Source organism: Aulonocara sp. 'chitande type north' Nkhata Bay, linkage group LG23 (assembly GCF_057382095.1).
Source record: "Aulonocara sp. 'chitande type north' Nkhata Bay isolate Kocher_YH1m ecotype deep benthic linkage group LG23, A_spYH_male_GT1.1, whole genome shotgun sequence".
Taxonomy (NCBI): domain Eukaryota; kingdom Metazoa; phylum Chordata; class Actinopteri; order Cichliformes; family Cichlidae; genus Aulonocara; species Aulonocara sp. 'chitande type north' Nkhata Bay.
Window position 1 is genome coordinate 43611722 of NC_141365.1, and position 16532 is coordinate 43628253.

The following is a 16532-nucleotide window of genomic DNA, read 5'->3' on the forward strand; positions in this document are numbered from 1 at the left end:
CAACTTCATTACTCAAGTTAAAGCAAAAAAGTACAGGCTCGAAGCGCTTACAGAGAAAAGCATAGAGAAAAGTACTTGGGTGAATGAGGCAAGTTGTAGAGAGTAGAAAAGTTTTATATGAGAACCAGTTCATTTACCATTACATGTTCATTTTATTTTCAGTTCTGTACTTTTTATATTTAATATTGATTCATTAGATTGACTACATGTATCAGACCTAACTCACTGACTGTAATTGTTTATTTGTACATTATTGAACATTTAAAGGTGTGAAGTCTTGCACTTTAATAGAACAGAACAGTCTGGTTTCTAAAGCTACAATGGGAAATTATTGCGTCGAGGCTGCTTCCTGTCTGCACAAAGGTACATTTTTATTTTAATCAGCACACACGCAAGTAATGGAACTAAAGCTGATCGAGCTCTTTCTGCACAATGACAACCATATTAGGACACATAGAAGAAATGGTTGTATATATCTTAGCACAAATGACAATCTTAAATTATTAATTCTGACAGAGACCACATCCTCATTTTAGGTTTGACAGCATTTCTTGTAGATAATGGCAGATGGCTGGAGCATGAATTTAGGCTGCAATTTTGGGAAGGCCTCAGAGGGGACTGTCAGCGACTCCTGAGCTCACAGTCCGTTACAGTTTTTAAACTGTAACTGTAACGGAATACAGTTACTCATATTTTGTATTTTAAATATGTAACTCTGGTACATGTATTCTGTTACTCCCCAACACTGATAGCAGACAAGAAACTAAACAGGGATCACTTTTACCATCTTTTATGTATTTGCTGGTCATCTTATTTCTTCTATTTTGCAAGCACAGTGTTGCAATCATTGTCTTTGTGGTACAATGACACAGGCATAATACAGACTTTTTCATGTAAGATAAAGCATGTATGTTCTTCAGTGGTCAAACTGATGCCCTAAAGATGCCTAATGTGATTTGAAGAGAAGATAAAAAATCATGTTTTAACAAAAATAAGCAGCAGACACGTCTGTGTGTGAGTTATTCAGGTTCAGTAAGAAGGTAATATGTCTGCAGAATTTGTAATTCCTGTGCAGATATTGCTTGTACAATAAATAAAATCTTTTTAACTTCTTCTTCTGGAAAGTGCCTTTATATATTTAGTCATTTTGGGGCGATCCTGTCACGGTCCTGGGTTGGTGACCCAATGTTTTCAGTTTTGTATCATTATTGAATTTTTGTCATCGCTTATCTTTTCTAGTCTTTTTTATTTCTGTTCTGTGTTCTATGGTTGCTGTATCCCTAAATTATGTCGGCATCTGTTTTGTTTCCTGTTTTACTTTGAAAGTCGTTGTCTTATGTCAGTGTATTGAGTTTTGCTTCCCTTGCTCTCGTCATGTCAGATTACTCCCAGCTGTGCTCCCCTTCTGTGTCTCATGCCCTCGTTATCCCAGTGTGTATTTAAGCCCTGTGTTTTCCCTGTGCTGTGTTTGGCAGTTGATGTTCATGTCCTCCCTGTGCTGTGTTTGGCAGTTGTTCATGCGCTTAGTCCTGTTCCTATGGGTTCTCTATGTTTAGGTTCCAGTGTCCAGTCTAGTTTCATGTTCATGATTTTGGTTGTTTCAGTAATGTTTATTTCTCTGATGAGTCATCCCGGTGAATAAACTGCACTTTAAGTTAACCTCTTGGTTACGAGTCCTGTGTGTGCGTCCTCCATCCTGCCTGCTCCACAGCACACTACGACTGCTCCGTGACAGATCCTTCATTTAGTAGTAACCTTAGTTGGGGATATATATCACAGTTTACTTTCAGATATGAGCATTGTGATACCCGTAAATGAATCTATCATCATGACACATACAAAACAATAACTTACTGTGTTTTAATTTTCCTTCCACTCCATAACTGGCAATTCCCCCCCCCCCCCCCTTTTTTTTTTTTCTTTCTTTTTTTTCTCTTTTTCTTTTCTTTTTTTTTCTTCTTCCCCCTTTTCTTTTCTTCCTCTGTCTGGGTATAGTTTTGTCTTACACTGTGTGGTAGGACTTGAGTTCGAGCTTTTCTGTATGAATGATATGCTTTCTGAAAACTCAATAAAAACACTTTGATTATTATTATTACTGTGTTTTAATTGTTTGAAATCTGATGGTTAGACGAACTTAGTGTGTGAGGTTGCACTGACCATCAGAAATCTTGAGCCTTCGGGGGTGTTTTTTGTTCTTCTGTGAAAGACCTGCAAGCTAAAAGAAACCCATGTAGCTATAACCAGACAGTCAAACCCCTAGGTCACATTTGTATTGACATGCACAATTAAATCTTTTCAATGATTTAACAGTGTTGCTTTTCAAAGATTAGGATTTCAGAATTAAATTGTTGATCTAAATGTTCCACTGTTTTCTGACAGAATTAGTGTCACAAAAGGTAAAGAAGTTCATAATTTCATATAACTTTAATAATATGTGTATTGCTCACTGAGTAGAAGTGAATGCAGATGTTAGTGTTGCTCTGCATCTGTAAAAAACAGACCTGACTATTTGTGTGTCATATGTTTGTTTTGTTTGTGTCTTTGTCCCCTGAAAACTCATGTTAAAGATGTCCTGAGCACAAGGAATGTGTTACAAACTGTTACTGTAATCTCATTACATTTTTTAATAATGCAGTAATCTAACTCAATCCTGTATTAAATTTGCTAATTACGTTACTGTTACAATGATGTTGTTAATTCAAAGGAGCTTGCAAAGAAAAGCGTCTGGACTTCTTTAAGTTGCTTGAAGACGTTTCACCTCTCATCTGAGAAGCTTCTTCAGTTCTAAGGTCAAATGGTGGAGAGTCCCAGATTTAAACCTAGCGGGAGTTTCCCCCCACAGAGGGACAAAAGGACCCCCTGATGATCCTCTAATCGCCTGAGCCAAGGTGTGAAACTGGGTGTGGGTCCCAATCAGCCAGAGTTTCGGGTGTGTTCATTGTGAAACCTGGCCCCACCTTATCATGCGAATTCCTGAGGTCAGATGGCCCAGGATGTGAGTGGGCGTTAAGGCGTCTGGGAAGGGATCTCAAAACTGGATTATAGATGGCAGAGAGTTGGTGTCGTAAAGCCCCGCCTCTGTTCAAAGATGGTCGCTCACAGTGGACATAGATGGCTTCTTTCACTCCTCTTTCAAACCATCTGTCCTCTCTGTCCAAAATGTGAACATTGGCATCCTCGAAAGAGTGTCCTTTATCCTTAAGATGCAGATGGACTGCTGAGTCTTGTCCTGTGGAGGTGGCTCTTCTGTGTTGTGCCATGCGCTTGTGAAGTGGCTGTTTGGTCTCTCCAATGTAGAGGTCTGGGCATTCCTCGCTGCACTGTACAGCATACACCACATTGTTAAGTTTGTGTTTTGGCGTTTTGTCTTTCGGGTGAACCAGTTTTTGTCTGAGCGTGTTGCTGGGTCTGAAGTACACCGGGATGTCATGCTTGGAGAATGAACACACCCGAAACTCTGGCTGATTGGGACCCACACCCAGTTTCACACCTTGGCTCAGGCGATTAGAGGATCATCAGGGGGTCCTTTTGTCCCTCTGTGGGGGGAAACTCCCACTAGGTTTATATCTGGGACTCTCCACCATTTGACCTTAGAACTGAAGAAGCTTCTCGAATGAGAGGTGAAACGTCTTCAAGCAACTTAAAGAAGTCCAGACGCTTTTCTTTGCAAGCTCCTTTGACTACAATGACCTGGATGACTGAGAACCTTCACAGACGATGTTGTTAATTGTTGCTTCAGAAATGATCTTCGGTAATCTGCATGTCAGGCAGACAGACAAAACAAAATCAAACCAACAGCACAGACAACATGCTAACGTAAAGAGCTAACAAAGAAGAGTGATGATACAGCTGAGTGCATGCTGACTCCGACCAACCAGCCAGACCCTGACCCTCAACAGGTAACAATCAGTCAGAATCAGAATAGTTGAATAATCCCTAAGGAAAGACAGTTATGGGCAGTCAGACTGCAGCCTCTGTTTCTACCTGTACAGGTTTCTATGGTAGAATCACTGTGGCAATCGCTTTAAAGTCACTTTGGGCTGGTTTTCATCTTTGCTTTGTTTCGTCAGGTTTGTGTTCATGTGTAAAAAGTAAAAGAAAGATCATTGTGTTTGCTTATTAGTACACAGATATTATGTTTGGTTATTATCAAAGGTTTCTTTTGTGTCCAACTATCTGGCTTTGAACAAAGTGTAAGAGATGGCACATGTGCTCCTCTGACTGACAACTGGCTGGGAGTGAAGAGAGAAAATGGTAAATGGTCTGTATTTGTATAGCGCTTTACTAGTCCCTAAGGTCCCCAAAGCGCTTTACACATCCAGTCATTCACACATTCACACACACATTCACACACACATTCACACACTGGTGATGGCAAGCTACATTTTAGCCACATCCACCCTAGGGCGCACTGACAGAGGCGAGGCTGCCGGACACTGGCGCCATCGGGCCCTCTGACCACCATAATGGATTCTTACAGGGAAAGTGGCCTGGTAATGCTATGAAATACAGAACTGGATAATACAGGATTTCCTGAACTGAACAAAAAGGGTGGACTGTAACAGTAAGAGCCCCTGGGGGTCTGGTGTGTTCATCTTCAGTTGTGTTTGAGACTTAACCTGCTGGAGGTTCTTATTTGATGATTTCAGTGTCTTTATTTTACATTTTAGGAGTCTTTTAAAATTTGTTTTCAATAAGAAATTTCTGCCATGTGAAGTTGCATCTCCAGTCCCTTGTGTGCTTTTTTTCCATGTCCTTATTTAATTTTGGTATATTTAGTTTTTCTCCTGCCTGTGTTGAGCCTTGACTTTTGTTTTAATTAAATAAACTTTTTCTTCCCTTTTCTCTGTTGTGTCTGCATTTGGATCCTTATTTGAAATGTAAAACTGAAAAGCAATTGTCTGCAATTCTTAGGTGCACTCAGTTTATTTATGTAAAGAAAAATAATTTAAAGACATTGTCAATAGTTTGGCCACAGGAACTGCTTGCAGGACTCAGCTGTGAATAACAAAGCACATCTGCATGCTATTGTGGTCATTTCTCCTCATATTTGCAATGTTTTTCTGAACCACAAAAAGAGAAGTGTGTTACAATTGGTGCACTAGTGACGTAGGTCTTGATTATTTTTGGAGCTACTTAAAATGTATAAAAACTGAAGCCTCCAGAGCCAAGTGTCAGTTCTTCTGCTTCTGTGACAGAAGCTGCACCAGACGTGATCTCTGCTCATCAAGTCTTCACTCCTCAATTGGTAAGAATTTTTTATTTATATTATGTATATTTATACACACCAAATTTATGGATTTATGCTCAAATTTAAATAAACTTTTCATTGAAATCCAGTTTTACTATGAATTCACAGTAATCACTGACACCTTCAGAGCATTACATTCATTAAAGACGTCTTCTCACCTTCTCTTCCAGACGACCGACACATACCTCAACCACTGCAGATTAACCAACCACTCATCAGTAAAGCACAAAATAAGGTAAGTGTCCTCATGTGGAAAGGACTTAAATACAACTCCCATATATTACTAATGTAACAGATCCATTTAGGTAGAGTAAGAACACTACGCTGGATGTCTTTTAATGCAGGAAAGTCCTGTTTTATACTGCACCTCTCTGAGGAGAATATCATTGTTCCTACAGATCATCAGCTCCATCAAAACCAAAGCAGGAAAGACTAATCCTGTGGCAGCAACAAATCATTTACATTTAATATCTGAGGACAGTTTCATGATCCAATATCATAAAATTTTAGGCCTGCTGTCAACAATAACTGCAATGTTGATTCACATGCATACATGCCAACCCTCCCGATTTTTCCGGGAGAATCCCGAATTTCAGTGCCGCTACCAAAAGTCTCCCGGAGCCACCATTCTCCCCAATTTCTCCCGATTTTCCACCCGGACAACAAAATTGAAAAACCATATCCCAGATTGGCCCAGCCAATTCCAGTTTCCAACAATGGATACTACTACTGCAGCTACTTAGTTTTAATTTTACTCTTATTACTCTTTCTGGGTCACAAAATAAACTTTTAACATATTTTCAGGCGACAATATAGCTGTGTAAACTTCAAATATCTGAGCCGGGGAGAACAGCAAACTCCTGGAACATCGTTTTCAAACCCCCGCGGTCTTTCGCTACTCAGGTTAAACATGATATATAAGTCACTTAAATAACTGAAACATGTTTTTGTTATTGGGTTTTATTTGTTCGTGAGTAAATCGGTTTGGCTGAGATTAAAGTTATTAGATTAGACTAGATTAAATAAAACTTTATTAATCCCTCGGGAGGATTCCTCCGGGGTTTTCACACAGCTGAATAAACGTCAAACAGAAAACTGATTAAACAGAAGTGTGAGATGGTCAAAAATTTACGCCAGCGTCCGGTTATATTTTAGATAGCAAGGAGCAGACACCTGAGTTTCACTCCACCGAGAGAGCTCGTGACATAATTCTGAAGGCTAGACCGTCCAATTTCACAGTTGCTCATTTCCGGTCTGCCCGGCTTTTGGAGGACCCAGCCCACTTAGACCACGAAGGCCGGGTCCTCAGGTGGACGCAGACTCTGAATTTGGACACCCCTGGCCTGTTTCCGGCTGGACAATAATAACGGTGACATTTAACTTATTTTATCCGATAAATAAACACTGTAAGATTCAAGTTTTTTGTATATATATATCTATCTCTATATATCTATCTCTATATATATATATCTATCTCTATATATATATATATCTATATATCTATCTATATATATCTCTATATATATCCATATATCTATATATATCTCTATATATATCCATATATCTATATCTCTCTCTCTCTCTATATATCCATATATCTATATCTCTCTCTCTCTCTCTATATATATATATATATATATATATATATATATATATATATATATATATATATCACGGTGGTGAAGGGGTGATGATTTGAGCTTGTCTTGCAGCTACAGAACCTGGGCCCTTGCAGTCATTGAGTTTTCCATGAATTCCCTTGTATACCAAGTAGTCTACAGTCAAAACTGAGTTTTGGTAATGCAGCAGGACAAAGATCCCAAGCACATCAGCAGAGCTACAACAGAATCAAGGTGTTGCAATGACCAGGTCACAGTCCACACCTCAACCTGAAAAACAGTGCTGGGAAATTAAGAGGGCTTTACATAAACAATACCACAAACCTCAATGAACTGACAAAACGATGTAAAGAAACGTCAGGCGAATGGAGACTAAGAGTCATATAGAAACAATTTGGTGACGCTACTGCTGCTAAAAGGTGGCTCTGCAAGCTACTCACTCATGTACAGTGCTTAGTTTTTCAGAGTACTCTATAGATTCCCATGAAAACACTCTTTTCCACATGACTGTATGTCAGATAAAAGAGATACGATCTGTGAAGAGGATTCTGAGAAGAGAAAACATCTGGGGACCTGCCCCGAAAAGTTCATTTTGTTCATCTGGACGTAGAGTTTTCAGTAGCAGGAACGCTCTGTCACTCATCCGAGTTCGACTTCAGACTTCTTCTGTCTCGGCTCAGTGCAGGTTTCCCCAACCTTTGTTTGAATTTAGACTTTACATGTTATCCAGTTTCAGGCAAGGGAACTGAAAATTGTGCTGAGGATAAATGATAAATTAGGCAGATGTAAATGAACAACAGCTGCAGGCTGGTGGCTCTGACATCACACCTGATGGACACCTAGAAGGCTAGATTCAATTGTTTTGGAGTTTCTGAAGACCGTCTATGACTCTGGGGTGACATCAATCATCTTTTATGGTGTGTTCTGCTGGGACAGCTGGGGCTTCCCTCTTTCCCCTGCTGGGATGGGCACGCACACGTCGCTGAGATGTGTGGTCTCAGGTAACTGGTACTGCTGGAGGCTGCAGGTGACATAGTCATACTATACCAGTGTAATAACTGAAATAGAAATGAATAAATAAACAGATAACATAGTCACATGAACAAGAGGAGCCTATAGAGATTCTAAGTAGCTGATCTTGCAAAAGCAAAATGTGTTCTGCACCACAATGCATTCAGGTCACAATTCTGATTGCAAAAGCTGGCAGATAGGACAGGATATTAAAAATAAAACAAAAACCCACCTCCCACCACATGCAGGTCATCCTAGCAGCACTGAGCAGCTCCTACAGTGACACGCTGCTGCAACAACAGTGTGCGAGGAGAAATTTCAGATGATATCTTTCCAGCTGCTGTCAGACTCTACAATAGAGTCTTAGTGCCCACTTTAAAATTAGGTGTATACAACATCAGGGGAATAACAACACGTGATATATTACACCGTGCCATTATTTACTTAAGGCCTGAGCATTTCAAAGGTTACTGTGTCTGATGTGGGCCTGTCTGATCATTACTGTGTTTTCTTTGAAAGTAAAATCTCAGCCCACACAAATATATCAACAACAGTGATCACAAAACGGTGTATAACTGAACACAGTAGTGCAATTTTTAACCAGGTCTTCCCATTAACACCTGACCTGTCCAAAGGTTCAGTCAATGAGCGCGTCAATAGCTTCAATGCTAACATGTTAAATGTAATGGACACTATTGCTCCCATTAAGGTGAAGGTTATCTCTGGAAGGAAAAAGTCTCCATGGAGAAACTCCACACTGGTGAAAAAAGAAAAAAGAGAGTGTAGGAAAGCTGAGCGCAGATGGAGAAAAACAAACCTCCAGGTTCATTATGACATTTATAAAGAGAAACTTCACAATTATAATTTACAACTGAGGAATGCAAGGAGGTCCTACTTCTCTGACATCATCACTAAAAACAGCCATAATGCTCGGGTCTTATTTTCTACAGTTGACAGGCTAACAAACCCTCCTGTGTCAGTGGCAGCTGAACTTCATTCGACCATGGCCTGCAATGACTTTGCCAAATTCTTCACTGAAAAAATCCAAAAAATTAGACAAGCAATTGGTACATCAACAGCAGATCCAGGATATGTACTGTGTCCACCAAAAAACTGTTTAAACACCATGAAACAGTTTCAACCTATTAACAGCAAAGACCTGGAGGACATCTTAGGTAAACTGAACTCCTCCTCCTGCTGTTTAGATGTCCTGCCAACAAGTTTTTTCAAAAAGGTCTCAAAGACTTTAGAGTCAGACCTGTTACAGATCGTCAACTTTTCTTTATTATCAGGTGTGTTTCCAGAATCACTAAAAACTGCTGTAATCAAACCTATACTGAAAAAGGACAATCTTGACAAGACACAAATGAACAACTACAGGCCGATCTCAAATCTCCCGTTTTTAAGTAAGATCATTGAAAAAGCAGTTTCTCAACAGCTCAGTTACTTCTTAAAACAGAATAATTGCTACGATGCCTTCCAGTCAGGTTTTAGACAGAACCACAGCACTGAAACCGCTCTGACCAAAGTGTTTAATGACATATGTCTGAATACAGACAGTGGAAAAATGTCAGTCCTAGTTTTACTGGATCTCAGTGCAGCATTTGATACAGTTGACCACAACATATTACTCAAACGACTGGAGAACTGGACAGGTCTTTCAGGAACTGTACTAAACTGGTTCAAAACATACGTAGAAAACAGGAAATACTTTGTATCAATAGGTAACTTCACATCTGAGCAGACAAGTATCACATGTGGAGTTCCCCAAGGTTCCATCTTGGGACCCCTTCTGTTTAACATCTACATGCTCCCACTGGCACAGATTATAAACAACAACAAAATAAACTATCACAGCTATGCAGATGACACACAAATATATATCACAATGTCACCAGGAGACCGAGGCCCTGTACAGGCTCTTGGTAAATGCATTGAGGAAATCAATGACTGGTTGTGCCACAATTTTCTCCAGCTAAACAAAAACAAAACTGAGGTAATAGTCTTTGGCGCCAAAGAAAAACGATTACAGGTCACCAGAGAACTTCAATCTATACATCTAAAAACCACAAACCAGGCGAGAAATTTGGGTGTAGTGATGGATGCAGACCTAAACTTAGAAAAACACATTAAGACAATAACAAAATCAGCTTACTATCACCTCAAGAATATATCAAGGATAAAAGATCTGATGTCTCAACAGGACCTGGAAAAACTAGTCCATGCATTCATCTTTAGTAGGCTTGATTACTGTAACAGCATCTTTACAGGTCTACCTAAAAAAATCAGTCAGACAACTACAGCTCATTCAGAACTCTGCTGCTCGAGTCCTCACTAAGACCAAAAAAGTGGACCACATCAGTCCAGCTCTGAGGTCCTTACACTGGCTGCCTGTCCGTCAGAGGATAGACTTTAAAGTTCTGATGCTGGCCTATAAAGCTCTGAATGGTTTAGGACCAAAATACATCAATGACCTCCTGACCCAGTATGAACCATCCAGATCCCTCAGGTCATCTGGATCCGGTCTTTTATCAGTTCCCAGAGTCAGAACCAGACACGGAGAAGCTGCATTCAGCTTTTATGCTCCTTATATCTGGAACAAACTCCCAGAAAGCCTCAGATCAGCTGAAACACTCAGTTTATTTAAATCCAGGTTGAAGACTCACCTGTTCTCAGCTGCATTTGAATAAAACACCAAATCCACACTTTAAGCTTAAATTTCAAAACTTACATTTAACTACTGATTTTATCTACTGTTCTGATTTTATCTGTTTTGATTTTATATACTGTTTTGTTTGTTTGTTAATTAGTTAGTTAGTTTATTTGCTTGTTTTAATCAATTTTAAATCATGCTTTTTATTTGTTCTTGTTTCTAATGTCTCTGTAAAGCACTTTGAATCACCTTGTTGTTGAATTGTGCTATACAAATAAACTTGCCTTGCCTTAACAAAAACTAAGCCAAAAGGCAGTTTCTGCACTTTTTTCACAAATGTCAATATTTTTTTATTTACTTATTTTTAAAACATGTGGTTTATTGAATTGAAAAAAAAATAGCTGCAATTGTTGTAACGCGAGCTATGAAAGACAACCTGCATCTGCAGCTGTGGTCACTGGTCCTCACATCATGTTTGCAGCATGTTCTGAACCACAAACAGAGCAGTGCTAACTGGTGGGCTGGTGATGTAGACACTGATGCTAGTTAATTTAAGGTGGGGCTGCTGAAATGTTTAAAAGCTGAAGCCCCCAAAGTTTTACTTGTCTGTGACACAAATGAGCTCCAACCTGCTCAGGTAGAATTTACTAACAGCTGAGCTGCACTAGACCTGGTCTCTGCTCATCTTGACTCCTCGTTTGGTAAGAACTTTTTATTTGTATATTTAAAATCTTTTATAGACAACAGGCTTATTTTGAATAACTCGATCTCCTGCCACACTTATACTCACATTCACTAACCAGATATGGGCTTTAAAACATGCATCATCTGGGTTCTGTGACCATGAATATCGTGAATAAGAAATGTGCATGCACAGGCAGAGGCCTATCTTTTTTTATTTATGTTCAAATAATGTTCAATTTTAATTCCCCTTTAGAGCATTTCATTTACTGAAGACATCTTCACCACCTGCTGTTCCAGACGACTGACTCGTGCCTGAACTCCTGCAGGTTAATCAACCAACCACTGATCAGTAAAGCAAAAAATACGGTAAGTGTCCTCATTTGGAAAAGTTTGCTTAAAAGTTTCATAACTTTCTAATATAATAATTACATTTAACAAGAATGTTGTCATGACTGAGTGCAATGACCGTTTCCCTCTGTAAGGTTCAATGTGTGGATGCAAGTAGAGAAGTTGCCTTTAGATACACCTCATGAACTCATCAACTGAGAGTTAACAAATCATCAAATTTATTTAAATTACTTAATTTGTTGTTCATTTTCACTTGTTTACCATATCTACCATATGTAAGTAAATGATTAAAATTGCCTGTTTTAAAAATATCCAGTAATACTCTAAAAAACGTACACAATATTATTGTTCAACATGTCCTCCAGTGCCTCTGATAAGTTTCAAAATATTTACTGAAGAAAAAAAATGACTGGTTTAGATGTTGAATTTTTTTGAAGCTGTTATATTGATTTTGATTTTCTTTATTTTATCATTTAATGATTTAAAAGACTACATTAAAGTAACGACAGCTGTTTTTGGTTATTTTTAAATGATGGTTGGCGTTTACTAGATGACCCTCAAGCACCAGGAATTCCTTGCTTACGGCCACACATTGAACCGTAAATGGCGACGTAGACGCGCAAATTATTTTCTAGAGTAGATAGCGAGCCAAAATTAATATTTCAACTGAGGGGTGCTTTGCAGACATATTTTCAGGCACTTTCCAATAACCTGCAGTCTTTACGGTGAGGACACACAAACATTAACCCGACTGGAACATAACTGTATGAAAATATATCACCTGTATTTATGTTCGCTTCGTAGTTACACTGTTTAAAACAAAATATTAAACCAAACTGCGGTAATTACCTGTCCAGCAGAGAGCTCAGGTAAATTCTTTCTGTCTGCTTTGCTTTATCAGAGATCGTCTGTCTTTTCCTTTCGACTTGTCTCTCCGCGCTTTCTGCTCAAGTCAGCCCCCTCCTCTGCCGCGCATGCCCGACGGGGTCTGCGCAGCGCGTGCACCACAGGTGTGGAGAAGTACTGCTTAGTGTTGCAGTTTCAAAATAAAAGCTGCCAAAAAGCGAAACATGCTGCCTTCAATGTTTCAAACCATGTTCCAGGGTTTTTAGTTCACCATGTATAATGTTAAAACAAGAAAATAAAAGACAGATCTGAACGTTTGAAAATGTTTTGGAAAAACTCCATAAAGAATAGATGAAAAACACTGAAATTATCCTTTTATTTATGTTGATCCATTAAGTTGGTTCATTTTTTTGTTACATAAGTTGTTTTTAAAGTTAAACTTGTGTGGGTTTCTATATAAGTCAATAAAAAAAACAACAAGCCATTAAAAATGAAACGTAAACTCTGCCAAAGAAACTGAGAGGTTCTGGAAGCGTGGAGTTCAGTTTGCAAATTTATCTAATGCAAAAAACATCTATGAATAAAACTTTGTTGGCCAGCAGCTTTTCAAAAAGACAAAAAAGAAAAAAGCTGGTCATAAAAAGAAGCTATTATCTGGGGGGAAATAATCATTTGATCCCCTGCTGAGTTTGTAAGTTTGTTCACTTATATTAAATGATCAGTCTCTAATTTTTTTAAGTATTTTCATTTTGATGTAATGAGACAGAATATCAACCAAAATTCAATAAAAAATATATTTGCTAAAATAAATGAATTGATTTATATGTCACTGAGTGAAGTAAGTATTTGATCTCAAACACAACAGTACTTGGTGGAGAAACCCTTATTGCCCAGCACTGCGGTAATATGTTTCTTGTAGTTGGTCACTGGGTTTGCTCACATCTCAGGAGGGATTTTTTTCCACTCCTCCTTCCACAAACTCTCTAAATTCTTTAGATTTCTTTGCTGCTGTTTGGTAACTTTAAGCTTCAGCTCCCTCCACAGATTTTCTTCAGGACTGAGGTTTGGAGACTGCCTTAGCCCCACTCCATGTCCTTGTGCTTCTTCTTTAGCCACACCTAAAGTATGCATCAGTGGTATGTTTTAGGCCATTGTCATGCTGGAAGACCCATCGATGACACATCTTCAGTCTTTTGCCTGAGAGAAAGTGGTTCTTGTCCAAGATTTTGCAGTACATGGCTCCATCTACTGGCCGCCTCAATGTGGCGAGGCGCCCCACAGTATAATGTTTCCACTTCTGTGCTTGACAGTGGGGATGGTGTTCTGTGGGTTACACTCAGCATTTCTCTTCCTCCAAACACAGTGGGCTCAGTTCATGCCACAGAGTTTTTGATTTCAAATGACCACAGCATTTCCCCCCAAACCTTCTCTCAATCATTTAGATGTTTACTGGCAAACTTAAGACTGGCCTGTAGTTTTGGGCTGATCCAACACCTTTCTCATGATTATCCTCACCCCATGAGCCAAGATATTACATGGAGCAAGATAAGAGGTCTTTGGTCTTGACCATGATTTTTCTTGTCCCTGAGGTCCCTTGCCCGAGTAGACCTCAGTAACTAATCCTTTTACACTTCTTCAATCTTGCCCATGGTGGTGGAGATGGAGTTGGAATGGAAGAACTTGGTACTGTGGACAGGTGTGCTTTATACACATAATAAACTGAGATTGGGAGTATCTGTAATGGACTGATTGATTGACTGTAATCCAGTCTGTGGGAACCAGAACTCTTGTTGGGTTGTCGAGGATCAAAAACTTACTTCACTCAATTATATGCAAATCAGTGAAAATAAATCATGTATTGTGTTTTGTTTCTGTTGGTGTTCTTGTCTCTCTCCAGTAAAATAAAACATCCACAAAAAATAGAGACTGTTTATTTCTTTATAAGGGAACAAATTTACAAATTCAGCAGGGGATCAAATACTTACTTCTGCCACTACAGTGATGACGCTTTTGTTGCATTAAATTCTTGATCTGGAAAATGTTCCTGTTTTTCTCTCTCCAGGAAACAATGAGGATCATGTTTACCTGTTTGCTGCTTGTGCTGCCCTTTGTTACTGGACTCTCAAAACCAGCCAATCTTCAACCCAACCGAATTGAGAAGCGACTGAATGAAACAAATTATGAAAAGTTTAGACGACAGCATGTAGATGCCAAGATGAGCGGGAAAAAATGTGATACAGAAATGAAAAAAAAGAAAATATATGCTGATCGAAACAAATGTAAGGATGTTAACACATTCATCCTCAGTGATTACAAACAGGTCAAAGCCATTTGTAACGGTCAAGGAAGATATGATCAGACGAATGGCACGACAAAGAGTGTAGCAAAGTTTCGCATTGTTAGATGTGACCTAAAGAACAATGCAGCCAGGAAACCCAAGTGTCAGTATAAAGGCACACTTCTCACTAACAGAATAGTTGTGGTCAAATGTGAAGGAAAGTTACCTGTGCACTATTGTGGTGATGAAATGACCTTTGAATCCAATAATGCAACTATAGGAAAAATCCCCATGCGCTCTACTTCTGTACCCACAAATATACATTTCTGAGATAACAAAAGAGCAACATTTAGCATCAGCTCTAACTAAACGTCGCTGGAAACGTCTTCTTCATTATACGTTTTTATTTGAGTCTGTCTTAGCAATAAGTATATACATTTTTTAACATGTGATCAACCTCTATTTCTTCACATGTTACATGAAATAACATAAAACTATTATTTCCTTCTGATGAGGGAATTTTATATTCATCCCACCAATACCGACATATTAATTGTACTGACTGTAGGATGCTGTGTAGAAATAATCTCTTAGATCCAGCTTGCTTCTAATAAAATATTTTTTATCTGATCACAGGATAAGCATATAATAAATGTCACTTTTTGGTGTTTGTTGGTTTTTATATATTTATTTTTTAACATTTGGAGCATCACCAGTTACAAGACTCACAAGCTGACAAGTTCTTATTCAGCGCCCTGTCTCTTGTTTCTTTTGTTTTTAATGTCATCCAATTTTTTTGTTTTCATTTTGGCATGCGATTCATTTCTAAGACTTTTCTAAATGTCTAAAAGACAAAAGTGTAAACGTCGTTGCCATAACGGAGGGGGCTTGAGCATTTGCCCCTTTCCTCTTGGACGTCCCAAGAGCCCTGTTCTTGAGGCATTACTATTTTTTAATCTGTGTACATGTGCTGTCTGTGCCCCTCAACAATAACATTTAACTATTAACCCCAATTTTGCTAAATAAAAGGATCTGGCTTCCACTAGTCACATGATGCCCATTAACTAATTCTCGACTTTGACGGCAGAGGGCATTGGTTACGAGATCACAAAGAACATGCACATTTTTTGCCGCCTGGGTGGTGCGGAGCTGTAAGCGAAACACACAAAGTAATTGGGAGATGCAGACTGGTGCAACAAAAACCAGTAAGTAGGTGTAGAGCGTACACTGTAGTCTATAGCAGCGGTCCCCAACCCCCGGGCCACGGACCGGTACCAGGCCTTGAGTCGTTTGGTACCGGGTCAAGAGAGTTGAAGCTCGTACCGCACAGAAAAAATAAATAACTTACATTATTTCCGTTTTATTTATTATCCGACTCTGAACAGTGTTTTATTTGGAAAAAGACTGAATTCTCTCAGTTACTTCAGTCTATGACTGACTCAAAATTCAAATTCAAATTCAAATTCAAATTTTATTTGTCACGTACACAGTCATACACAGTACGATATGTAGTGAAATGCTTGGACAACTGCTCGTGACCTAAAGAAAACAAAAAAGGAAAGGCTATGAATAAGATAGGAAATAAATATGAAAAATTAAAAAGGGTAAATTTAACTAGGAAGGAATAAAATATAAATTAAGGTTAAAAATGAAATAACTGTACAACACAAATTAGAATGAAGGGTAAATTTAACTGGGAAGAATAAGATAAAATATATAAATTAAAGTTGAAAATAAAATAACTGTACAACAAAATACACAATACACAATATAGAACTATATAAGAATGTATGAAGAAATCTAAATATAAATAAATATATACACAATAACAGCAGCTGTACA

The 16532-nt window shown here is 38.6% G+C and overlaps 1 long non-coding RNA gene across 1 annotated transcript; it reads left to right on the top strand.

Annotated features, from left to right (window-relative positions):
* The first annotated feature begins 9630 nt into the window (after positions 1-9630).
* LOC147302574 (uncharacterized) lies at positions 9631-15321 on the top strand. The gene is made up of 3 exons (XR_015127368.1): positions 9631-11235; positions 11472-11584; positions 14475-15321. It is a non-coding gene; the product is annotated as an uncharacterized LOC147302574 (long non-coding RNA).
* Positions 15322-16532: the final 1211 nt, after the last annotated feature.